We start from the raw sequence: 13,914 nt of genomic DNA, 5'->3' as shown, positions 1-13,914 counted from the left end.
AACAATTTGGTATCAAGGCATTGATTGTTACAAGTTTGTTTCCTATATCTATTTTGCATGGTTGGCACCTTTGCATATATTTAACTATCTTATTGTGATCAATGTATGGTTGTGTGTTATAATACATGATTTAAGGTTTTTGCCACATTAATTGTCCTAAAAAATTTTACATGTAACCTTTTCTTTTGACTATGTAACAAAAAGGGTGGCCTATCATCGTCATGTTTTCTTCTTGATTTTTTAAAGTTTTTCTTAAATTTATGTAACTAGGAAAAGCCATGTAATGTTAAGATTACTTGATATATTTGGTGCATCCATGGAGAAAGAAGATGAAAGCTAAAAAGAAAAAGGTAATTAAATAATATCTGGTCTTTTATTTTTTATGGCTATTAATATTTTTTTTAAGCAAAATGAGTTTTCTTGTATCAATTTTTTTGAAGAAAAAGAGTTTTTTTTTACATTAAAATTCTGTTATTATAAAAAATATTTTTCTGCTATTAAATTTTTTTTGTGATTAGGAAAAAACGGGGGGTGGGGTGTATTATTGGGTAGCACACAGCCTTTTGTTGTGTGCTGTTGGACAACAGCACAAACTGCTGTCGGACAACAGCACATGCTGCTGGGAAGCAGCAAATGCTGCCCCAAGGTAGCAGCAAGTACTACTTGCCTGCGGGTTGCTACAAGCATGCAGCCCACCCTTGGGCTATTGGGCAACAACCCACTGGGGTGGCCCTATTCTATTTTTTTTAATAAATAATTTTTTAAAAATATGTAAATATATATTCTTAAAAATTTTCCAAAAACTTTTTTTTTATTTTTGGAAAATTAATTTATTTTAACCTTAGATTGAAAATTATTTTATTTTGGTATTACTTAATGAGATTAATTAATGGAACAAAATAAAATTATTTTCTTAAATTGGGTTAAAATTAAAATAAAAGTTGGGGATTTTAGTCATAAAATTCAAGAGTGCCAAATGGATATGATCATAGCAAGAAGCGGAAGCAAACAAGATTGAAGATAATTACAAGTTGTAATTTTTTTTTATTTTTCTAGGATGGACATTAATGTGGCTTATTATTTTATATATATATTTTATATGTATCTATATGAATGATATTAGATATTATTTGTATGCTTGAAAACATGTTATCTAGAATTAAAGTGCCTACTTCTCTTAGGGAATGCCAAGCATACATTGTGTATTTTAGTTTAAAAAGAGTTTTGTGCTATGAGATACATAATGAGTATAGGAAATAAATCATATCTAGACAATATGGTAATATAGACTTAGTTATATACTAAAAGTGTTTAGTTGGAAATCTAACCAAGCTCATAATTTGACTTAAAATATTCTAAATATGCATATAAAAAATATGGCAAAAAGTCAATCAAAACCCTAAGTATAAAAATATTGAGTGGGAGAGGATGCTAGTAATCCTAGAGTTCACAGCCTCCATTGTTGGCCTATTGGCATGTGAAACATATCACTTCTTATAGGTGGGCATGAATTTAGATCATGATGGACTGGGTCTCCCAAAGGATCAAATCCTTTTAAGTGGGTTATGAAGTGAGACCTCGCATAGAGGCTCACTAAGTAAGGAACTTAATAGAATGAAACAATGATTGTTACACTCAACATTAATTTACTATTAACCTACCTACATTAGCTCTGTTAGTAAACTTTATGGATCAATTGAAGGCGTTTCTTAACCATGTTAAGTATGAAGATACTGGGTAACATAGTTAAGTGATAGGGTTTTTTCTGGTAGTAAATTCTCACGGCCCATAGTTGGTTAATTTATTATAGAAAGGTAAATAACCATCGAACTAATAATACAATTTATAGAGTTTTAAATGTTGTCATAATGCATACATGCACCATGAAATGTTCAAAGTCCATAAATAACTAATATGCTTACATAATTTCAAGTGTACTTTCATAAACATATCTGCATCACAAATATGAATTCACTTGCAATTTTGCTGAACAAATGCACTTTGAATGGTGATAAATACTCTAAATGGAAAAGAAACCTTAATATCGTCCTTAATTATGACAAGATCACATGGGTTCTTTTTAACTGTGAGCCTGAAGCATTGACTCCCGAATCAACTCCACGCGATATTGAATATCATGAGAAATGGCATGATGCAAACGAGCTGGCTAAATGCTATATGTTGGCCTCTATCAATAGTATATTGCAAAAGCAACATGAAGGCATTGGTGATGCTATTAACATAATGTTGCATTTACATGGGATGTTTGGTACAAAAACTAGGTTTGCTAAGGTGAAAGCAATCAATGCTTTTAAGGACTTTAACTAGAAACCTAGGGAGCTAGTTAGAGATTACATGTTGAAAGTGATCACTTGTCTCAATGAAGCAAAACTAAATGGTGCTGAGATAAATGAGAAAATGCTAATATCAGTGATCATTCATAGCTTCATTTCATCATTTTCACAGTTCAAATTGGATTACGAATTGCACATTAGGGATTACACCCTAAATGGGCTAATGAATGATCTCTAAAATGTGAAAGAGGTTCTTGATTTGAAAACGAAGCTTGAAGCAAATGCAGTTTTCACTTCTAAGCTGAAACCCAAGGGTAAAAAGAAGATAGCTGAAAAATAAAAAGAATTTTAAGGGCTCAATGGGAGCAAAGAAAAGCCTATGAAGAAAAAGATTGCTTCAAAAGACAACACCAAAGGAAAATATTTCTATTGTGGTGTGAAAGGACATTGGAAGCAAAATTGCAAGGTTTACCTAGAAGAAATCTAGAAGAGTAAACAAGGTATGGGTTTTCTAAATATGTTAGAAGCTTATTTAGTGGTTGATTTTGTGGATACTTGGATAGTAGATTTTGGATCCATTAACCATGTTTGTAATTGTTTACAAGGTTTCAACAAAGGAGAAAACTAACTAAAAGGAAGTTTCAGATGAGGATGGCAAATGGCACATTCATTTTAGCTTTAGAAGTGAAAGCCATTATTCTTCAATTTCTTTTTGAAAAATGTTTATAACATTTCAAAGACTTATAAAAATTTGATTTTTGTCTTTGTTCTAATAAAGTCTAGATATTGAATTTATTTTAGTTAGACACTCACTATTTATTTGAATAAGGATTTTATTTGTTCTGGAATTTTAAGATATAATCTTTATTTCCTTGAGCCTATGACTTATTCTGCAAATGATACAAAAGCAATACAATTTAAAACTGAAAGAGTCAAAAAACCTAGTATAAATCAAAATTATCTTTGACATCTGCATTTAAGTTATATCAATCAAACTAGACTTAATAGGCTTATAAAGGATGGTCCTCTACTAGACATGGTTGAGGGTCCTTTGCCTATTTGCGAGTCTTGTATTGAAGTAAAATTGACTAAAGGGCATTTTAAGGCAAAAGGTAATAGAATGCTAAGCATTCTAGACTTGGTGCACATAGATGTGTGTGGAGTAGTGAACATACAAGCTAGAAGAGGTTATGAATATTTCATAACTTTTATTGATGACTACTCAAGACATGGCTTTGTGTATTTAATGCATTGAAAAAGTGAATCCTGTGAAAAGTTCAAAGAATTCAAAGTCGAAGTTAAAAAGCAACTAGGCAAGCCATTGAAACAACTTCGATTAGATCAAGGAGGTGAGTAATTATCGAATGAATTTCAACAATATCTCACTAACAATGGGATACTATTCCAATTTGTTCAAGTCGAGAGCACCTCAACATAATAGTGTAATTGAAAGAAAAAATAAAACTCTTTTAGAAATGGTTATATCAATGATGCCTTATGCTAACCTTCCAATCTCTTTCTAAGGACATTGTATGCAAATTGCTGAGTACTTGCTCAATTTTACTCCATCTAAGGCTGTGCTTAAGACACCAAGAGAGCTATGGATAGGGCATAAATCATTTGTATGTCATCTGCAAACTTAGGGGTGTCTTGCACATGTTTTAAAGCATAAGTCCACAAAGATGGAACCAAAGACTGAGGTGCGCTTGTTCGTAGAATATACAAAAGGAGCAACAGGTTATTACTTTTATACTCCTCAAGATAAGAAAGTTTTCATTAAAGCGAATGCCACTTTCTTAGAGGAAAAGTTTGTGAGAAATCACAAAACTAGAAGTAAAATTATCTTAAAAGAATTATCTAACTTTCAAATTTAAAAGTTAATTTTGAAGATGTCATAACATAGTTTGATTTAAGGTTTAAACAGAAATACAACCTGAACATCAAATGGTGGTGCCTTAATGTAACGGGAGGGTTGTGAGACAACCAAAAAAATACATGGGTCTGAGAGAAACATGATTACACTTTTAGATGAACATGAGTCTGACCCTATTACATATAAGTTAGCTATTAATGATATAGATGTTACAGAGTGGCATAAGGCAATGAAATCTGAGTTGGACTCCATGGATTCTAACAAAGTGTGGATTCTAATAGATTCACCTGAAGGGATAAAACCCATAAGGTGCAAATGGATTTATAAAAGAAAAAGAGGAAGTGATGGGAAGGTAAAAACCTTTAAAGCTAGACTAGTGGCCAAGGGTTTTACCCAAAGAGAAGGGATTGATTATGAGGAAACTTTCTTGTCGATTGCTATGCTTAAATCCATCAGGATCCTTTGATCCATAGTTGCATATCTTGACTATGAGATATAACAAACGGATGTCAGGACCATATTTTTAAATGAGGATCTTGAAAAACGTATTTTTATGGCTCAACCAGAAAAAGGGCATAAGCATAAGGTTTGTGAATTGCATAGGTCCATCTATGGACTTAATCGAGCATCTAGGTCTTGAAACGTAAGATTTGATTCTGCTATCAAATCATATGATTTTCAACAAAATATTGACAAACTTTGTGTTTATAAAAGAATGCAAGATAAAAAGGTTATTTTCCTAGTCCTTTATGTTGATAACATTCTACTCATTGGGAATGATGTAGGAAAGTTATAACCAGTTAAAGCTAGGCTAAACCAACAATTTAATTTAAAGGATTTAAATAAACTAGCTATGTTCTAGGAATCAAACTTATAAGGGATCATAAGAACAAGTAGATAGCATTATCTCAAGCATCCTACATAGACAAGATTTTGGCCAAGTTTGTTATGCAAGATTCTAAGAGGGGTTTTATGCCTTTCAGACATAGAATCAAACTTTCTAAGAAGATGTCACCTAAAACTCTAGAGGAAGTTGAAAACATGAGATGAATTCCATATGCATTTGCTGTTTGGAAGTCTTATGTATGCTACGCTGTGCACTAGGCCAGATATCTGTTATGCAATTGGATTGGTTAGTAGATTTCAGTTAAACCTAGGCATGGAACACTAGACTGCAGTCAAGAGAGTTTTTAAATATCTTCGTAAAATGAAGAATTGCATGCTTATATATTCTGGAAGTGACTTTGTAGTAATTGATTCAAATTTTCAATCTAATGTTGATTCTAGGAAATTGACATCAGGATCTGTTTTCACCATTGTAGGAGGAGCCATAGTTTGGAGGAGTGTAAAGTAATCTTATATTGTAGACTTTATTATGGAGGTAGAGTATGTTGCAGTTTGTGAAGCAGCAAAAGAAGTTGTATGGTTTCGTAAGCTCCTTATGGACCTTGAAGTAATTCTAGATGTGGGCAAGCTTATTACACTTTATTGTGACAACAATGAAATAGTGGCTAACTCAAAAGAATCATGGAATCATAAAGCAGCAAAACATATTGAAAGGAAGTATCATCTCATTCGAGAAATCATACAATGTGGAGAAGTACTGATGAAGAAAATTCCAACAGAGTAAAACCTTATTGATCCATTCACAAAGACTTTAGCATAAAAAAGTTTCGATGGTCACTTCGAAGGTTTTGGAATGAATGATATGTCATACTTGTTTAGGGCAAGTGGGAGATTGCTAGGAATTTTGAGAATATGGAGCCCTAGAAAATAAGTATATTCACATGTTTAATTTCCTTTAAATTATTTGTAATGAAAGTACATTTTGATAATAGGACGAAGAGTTTGTTTTAAGTAAGCATTCATTATCTAGTTATTAAGGTACCATGATTCTATTGAGATATTCAAATACATTTGTATGAAAAGTCATACATAGGAGATATGTATTTTAATTGAATCTAAAAATTGCTCACAACTATATTACAAAGCTGGTCACTTTATTGTGTTAAAGTTGTAGTATCCAGATTACTTCCAACGAAAAAACTATGATTCATTTCAAGGGAATGGTGTGTCTCAAATCATTGAAATGGTTGATTTTGAGTAATGACACAATAACATGAACTGGAATCATGAGAGAATCAAATTTAAGTTTAATCATTACTTAAATCATGATCTCACACTTATTATTTGCTTATAGTAGAAACGAAATCTTGATGGATAGTCGACTCATGTTTAATCTCCTTATAATCTTGATATACCATGAGCATGATCATCATAAAGCGTTGATCTAGACTTTGTATATTGGGATTAGAATCAAGATGTACATTTGGAAACATATATCCAAATAATAGAGTTCATAACATTAATATCACTTCTAGTAATTTTAAGAAGATTGATGATTAATTTGGGTCCAATAGATTAATGAATTAGCTAATCATCACATCTGGATACTTAAAAGATTAGATCTAAAGTATTAAATTGCTAATTCGATGAAATTTGAGACAAGGGGAAAAAATTGATATAAAAGGTAAAATGGTAAATTCACCTTTTAGCATTGGATGGTTATGATTGTTCACAATATGAGGTTTGCAATTGGACAACTAATAATGAATATGAAGTATTAAATTATTTTTTGTAATTGTAGTTAATCCAAGAGTGTAACCATGAATTTGTGGTAGAGTGATTTCATGGTTCATAAAGTTGAATTATTTTTAATGAGATTATGAATAATTCTAAATTTATTAGAGTTTGGAGTATCTATATTCAAATAGATTCCCCACTTAGCTTTGTAGAATTCAACTTATTTAAGTTTGAATGCATGTTTTATTGGATTAAATAAATTTTGTACAAAATGGTAGCTTTAACATGTTTGTCTTAATTTAAACAACAAAACATGTTATGTCTTAATTTAGATAAGAAAACATGTTTGTCTTAATTTAGACAAGAAATCATGTTTGGTCTTAATTTTGAGAAGAAAAAATGTTTGTCTTAATTTAAGATAAGAAAAATATTTTTTGTTTTAATTTAAACAAGAAAACATATTTGTCTTAATTTAGACAAGATAAAATATTTTTATCTTAATTAAAGATAAAAGTTGTCTTAAATTAAGATAATGCTAGTAGGATTCCTGTAAAATGAATCTAGACATACATGTTGATAAAAGAAAACTCCATGTTTGACTATTACTTTTTTATTTATTATTAATTTTTTAAAATAAAAATAGATAATAATAAAATAACAGTTATTATTCAATAAGGAGTTTTATTTTATCAAAAATTTTAAATGATAATTAAAGAATTAAATTTTTTATTTTTTAATTTTAATTTTGATAATTATGGAAGATGTTTGATACTTCCATAAACCTAAATGGATGGTCAAGATCAATTCAAAGGTATTTGATATTGATTAAACCTTTGAGACAAGAGTTTTAATAAAAAGAAAAGAGATTGGAATAAAAGAAACGCACGTACTTTTCTTAAAAAAGTTTCAGTTGTCACTTCTCTCCTCCTAACTTTGCCATATCTCTTTTCCTCTCTCCCATTCTTGGCTAAATTTTTTGAAAGAAAAATAGGCATTAATTTTTAGAAAGAAAAGAGAGACGAAATCAATTGCCATCTTGTAAGCTAACATTCAACACCTTATCTACTCAAGGTTCAAGTTGAAAGCATTCTTGAAGAGTAAGTGGTAAACTTGTTTAGTTGAGAAATCAATCATTGGTGTGGTTGTGTCAAACAATAAAAATCTAAGAGAAAATGTATGTTTTTTTCTCTTACTTAATAGATTCTTATTTTTAGGATGTGATTATGTTACTTGCAATAAGAACGCTATATGTTTCTACTTGTATAATTTGATTGCTTGCTTCCTTTACAAGAGAAAATTTTTGAAATCCATGCTTTACACAATCACATTAATCCACTTAGATCCAACTCCGATAAATACACTTAAAATAGAAAGCCAAAATCAAAGTGTTGAAATGCATAAATTTATCAATGCATTTTAAACAGAATACTAAAAATTTAAAGTTGAGTTGCAAAGTATTGATACCTAGCCATTGGGTATCAATACATCTTAAACATAGTGCTTTTTTTTGGTAAAGTATTGATACCTCCCTTAGAGGTTATCAATACCTTTGTGCACATTTTAAATTACTAGTAGCAGAAGGATCAATATATAGAGACAAGTATCAATACCTAGTGATTGTTGGGCACGGGTTTGAAGTGATAATTGCTAGTTCTTATATTTAATGCACCCTAACGGCTCCAAAAAGCTTTCTCATTTTAAATTGAAGGTTCTTATGATATTTAGGAAGTGAGAAAACTCTAAAAAACAATTTATCAACAAAAAAGCAAGCTTTAAGCATTAAATTCACTCTTATTCTCTTTCTAGATTTATAATCTTCAAATAGAATATTTTATTAAGCTGAAATTCCTTTATTCCTTATTTTTCTCATTTGAAATCTCTTGTATTTATTAAGCTTACTAGCCTTAAAGAGGCACTTCAGTTGCACCTTAGCCTTTAAAAGCTAGTTGTCGGTTATACGTTAACCACTAAAAAGGTAAAAGGGTTAAACCTTATCTTTGGAAAAGTTGTTGTAAAAGTTGTGCTTAAACCTTCAAAAAGGCAGTTAATTATGGTGAATTCAAACTCTTTAGCTTGCTAAGAGAGAAGATGTAGGCAAAGATCAAACCTCTATAAAATTGATTGTTCAAACTTTTCTCTTTACTCTCAAATCTTTACTTTCTTGGAAATCAAATTTTGTAAGAGTTTGTTGTGACATAAGTATCTTGAAAAGATTTTCAAACTCATAAATATCTAGCATCTTTAAATTTGCAAAAAGTTTTAATAATTTCCATTCACCCCTTTTTGAAATTACATTGTTATTTAAGCTAACTACACTAACAATTGGTGTTGGAACTTTGTCTCATTTTGCAAGTCTAACGACCTTTGAGTGATCCTTGTAAAAGCTTAAATTGAAGCAATGAAATCTACCGCCACCACATTTGGAGAAGGGCAATCAATTAAAAAACCTCCACTCTTTATAGAAGAAAATTATGCTTGTTGAAAAATAGGAAAAGATTATTTATTCAAGAAATTTGGAGAATCACTACTAATGGCTTAAGAGTTCCCACCAAGAAAGTGGATGGAAAGGAAATAGATGAAAAGGATTGGGATCTTAATGATGTTAAGATCCCATAACTCAATGCCAAAGCTATGCATACACTCCTTTGTGCTATAAGGGTGAATGGGTACAATAGAGTTTCCATGAGTGAGTGTGCCAAGAAGATATGCAAAAATTAGAGGTTACCCATGAAGGCATAAGTCAAGTCAAGGAAACAAAAATTGGAAGGCTCACACTTGACCATAAGCTATTCTGGATGAAAGAAAAGGAAACCATTAAGGAAATGTCTGATAGATTTATGAATATTTTCAAAGGATTAAAGGCTCTTCGAAAGGCTTATCCAAATGGAGAATTGTTGAAGAAATTGTTACATAGTCTTCCAAAATCACAAAAGACTCAGGTGACCACAATTAAGGAAGTAAAAGATTTGAGCACACTTAAGTTGGATGAGTTGATTGGTTATCTTTCACTTATGATATGAAGCTAAAACATGGAAATGAGAAAGAGAACACAAAGAAGAAGGGAATTGCATTGATGTCCACCCTTTAAGAAGAAGAAAAAAATTATAAAGGAAGATAGTGAAGAGGATGATAAGATGGCAATGCTTGCCAAAAGATTTAGCAAATGTATGACGAGAAAATACAACAAGAAGAGGAGACCTCTAAGGAAATAAACAACAAGTGAGGAGCTTAGCAAAGAAAACATAATTTATTTTGAGTGTACAAAAACCAAGGCACATGAAATATGAGTGTCCAAATTTGAAGAAGGAAAGCTCAAAAAAGTTCAAGAGAAAGCCATATTTGCAACATGGAGTGATAGTACAAAAGTGGATGAGTCATTTTATACTCAGTGAAGTTTGTAGATAAATAACACACACACACACACATACAAGAAGAAAGGACCTCCAAGGGAATAAACAACAAATGGGGAGCTTAGCAAAGACAACATAATTTATAAGGAGAAAACAATAAGGGAATTGCATCTCTAGTTGGTTGTTTTGTTTCTAGTTCTTCCTTTTTGCTTGGGGACAAGCAAAGATTCAAGTTTGGGGGTACTTGATGTGTGCATGAAATACGTCTATTTAATGGGAGCCTAAATACCTAATTAGTTTAAGTTAGACTAGATTTAGGATCGGATTTAAGCATTTTTAGTTATTTTATTGGTTTAGTTTAATTTATGTTTAAATTAGTAATGTTAGTTTTATGTTATTTATATTTATTTTTATGTTTTGTAGGAGTAGGATCAGAAATAATTTCAATAGGTGAATAAAGGTGCATAATGGACTGGTGCTCTATTTGTTTATATTTTGGTTTTTCAACTATATCTCCCACTACAGAAGTTCAAATGACATGATTTTTAGACAATTTGAAAGCTAAGAGTTAGGGTTATAATTTTTATGTTTACCACTTTGCTCAGTTTTAACTAGAATGTGGTTTAAATCTTTGTCAAAATAAAAGTTCTGCACTAAAAGAACAGAATTGAGACAAAACTTTTGAGAGCCATGACTTTAGGAAATGAGAGCCGCGATGCTTGACATATTTTCCAAAAATAACAAGCTTGTGAGATTTTGGAAGCTAAGGCTTTTGGAGGCTATTTAAGGGGCCTTTTTTAGAGGTTTCTAGAGAAAAGCAGCAAGCAATGTCTCTAGAGAAAAAAAAAACTAAAAACAAAGTAAGAAAGTAAGAGAACAGGAGGGAGAATCAAGATCATAAAGCTTCAACTATTAGTTTTCTCTCTTTACTTTTATGTTTTTCTTATTTTCTTTGACTTGGATTAATGGCTAATTTTCTTTGGATGAAGTTTTTGTTAGATATTCTGAACTAAACTATTTTTCTAGGATTGTAATTGAAGTCACATGTAATCTGAATTTTTAATCTCTTTATTACTTATTTTAATGGAATTGAATTGTTTATTCCAATTTATTCTTAATGCTTTTAATTGCTTGGCCACAAATTAAATTGATTTAAGAATGCAAACAAACTTGGGAAATGGAGTTTAGTGTAGACTAATATTGGGATAGCATATGATCATATTAATTGATTTATGTATAGGATAGGGATATACCTATATGCCATATATAGACAAAATTAGATCTTGAACTTAATGAAACTGTTTTAATTTTAATTCACATGGGTATATAGTGATTTAGTTAAAATAGATATTTTTATAATACGAGTTAGGATACCTTTATAAATAATTGAGGACTCTAGGTTAGCAATTCAACCCATTGAAATAATTTATGGAGGAGAGGTAAGATTTAGATGAAGTGTGAGGGATATAGTCATCTTAGACTTATTTGATTTGTTTTTTACCCAATTATCTTGTTACTTTAATTTTTAATTAAATTCATTTTAGTTGAGTAATTTTTAGTTTAATTAGAATTCAGATTTTAATTATTTGAATAAAACTAAGTTGTTCTAATTTTAGTACTTAATAAAATTTTAGATCAATTCTTTATGGGATCGATACTTTGCTAGCTTATATTCTATCTATTCAATATGTATATTTGCATAATAGAAATTTAACTGACACCAACTATCGGGATATTCATTCGATTGATGACTATGACTCTCCGCTAATTGCTATGATGCTATGCGTGATTTTATTCTCTGCTAGCGGCTTTGCCCTAAGCATGATTTGATTCTTCGTTGGTTAGCCACCAAGCGTGATCTGACCACGTTCAGGGGAGGACCACTTGTTGATTTTCTTTGTGTATGTCGTGAGATAGCCATGGAGAGGTTTAGATAACTATGATATGAATCTGGTGTGATACTCGGATGACTAAAGTGTGCTGTGGAGAACGGTTTGAATAACTTTAATTGTCTTCGAGAGTAAGTCTAATGATGAGTGTGATAATCTTTGGAGACATGAAGGATGATGATATGCCCTCACATTGGAGATTTTAGAGAAAATGACATGCCCCTATGATTGGATATGTTTGCTAAAACATCTAGATGAACGGATGATGCATAGATTTTATACATGTGTTTAAGATATTTATGGTTTTGTTTATTTGCACCATTCACTGAATATTTGAGTACTCACCCATTTGTGTACCATGTGCAGATACATAGGCTATTGGATGGTGCGTGGCAATGGTCATTTATGGACAAACCAATTTTGGCATCCGATAGGTTCAAGTTACATATTGGTCACTTCGCTAAGTCAGATAAAGTCTTCCAATGTGGTTATGTATATAGGCACGATGTGCCATATGAACTTATGTAAAGGTTGTTATTTACAAACCTATCTTGGATGGCCAATGTATGGCCTTCTGAATATTTGTGTGGATTATGAGCTAGGGATGATGTAAAACATTTGAATTTTATTATGAATATTTGACTATTAATTCCCTTGGCTTTATGTTATATGATTTTGGACTTTAAAGCTTGTTTGGGTTTATTGGGCTTGTGCATCGGTCACGAACAAAGTTGGGTCGTGACAATTTTCACCAATAATTACAATTTACTCAACTCTTCAAAAAATTGTCCAACCGTGTGGATATCACCAAAAATCACCAAATTGACATATTCAATTTAAAGTGTAGAAAATTGGCACTATTCAGCTTTGTTGATTATCAAATTCTCAAAATCACCCTCACAATTTAGTAACTCTTCAAGCATTATAGTTTTCATTATCGTACGATACACAATATGTATTGTACGATATGATACGATACGATACTAGTAAAAAACGATACGTATCTATAGTTGTATCGCATTTGATCAAGTATCGAAGTGTGTCGTACGATACACGATATGTATCTCACAATATGGGGGTGCATCATATGATACAGTTGATACACTTTTTATAAGTTTATATTTAATTAATTATTAAAAAATTTATTTTTTTTTGAGTTGGAACATGAAAATTTATATTTTATGAGTTTTAATTTTTTAGAGTTTAAACGAAAACATACTACAAAATTGAATTCCCTTTTAATTTTAGCGTGAGAAATGTTTTTTGTATTTTTAATCAATAAATTAATATCATAAAATGTATATTTTATTTAAAAATTTATATTAGTAAAAAATATGTTAAAAGTTTAAATAAAAAATAATTATATTTTCAATCTATGTCTTATAATTTTTATTTTTGTTAAAAAATATAATTTTTTTATTTTTTTCTTTATTTTACATACATAAATATTATTTATAATTATTTTTAAAATTTTTTACCATATCTTACGATACGATACGATACTCGATACTAAGAAATAAGATTTTGATATACGATATGTGTCTTGATCTAACAACTATGTCAAGCATAATATACACATTATCAAATATAGCAAAAACCCATCAATATTCACCAACAAATCTCTTCCACAATGTCTAATTCCACACAAATCAAAATTTTTGAAAGAACTAGCCAATTGCTTGAAAAACTTTTGCACTCTGTTGATGTTTGATGGAGAAAGATGCCTAAAATCCTTGAAACTACTGTTTTTATGCAAGAAAATTGAAATTTTTCTTGTGCTTTTGAAATAGGTGTGAGAAATTTCTACACTTTTATTAAGAGAGAATGAAGAACTTTGAGAGCTAGGGTTCAAATGAGGAAGAAGGGGAAAATGAGGCTTAAATAGAAGGAAGGGACTCGACCCAACGTTGCGGTGCTGTGGGCTT

This window comes from Theobroma umbraticum, unplaced genomic scaffold (genome assembly GCF_002168275.2).
Source record: "Theobroma umbraticum cultivar Fairchild unplaced genomic scaffold, ASM216827v3 scaffold_95.0, whole genome shotgun sequence".
NCBI classification, from domain to species: domain Eukaryota; kingdom Viridiplantae; phylum Streptophyta; class Magnoliopsida; order Malvales; family Malvaceae; genus Theobroma; species Theobroma umbraticum.
The sequence above is the reverse complement of the archived record's forward strand: the minus strand, read 5'-3'. Positions refer to the sequence as shown.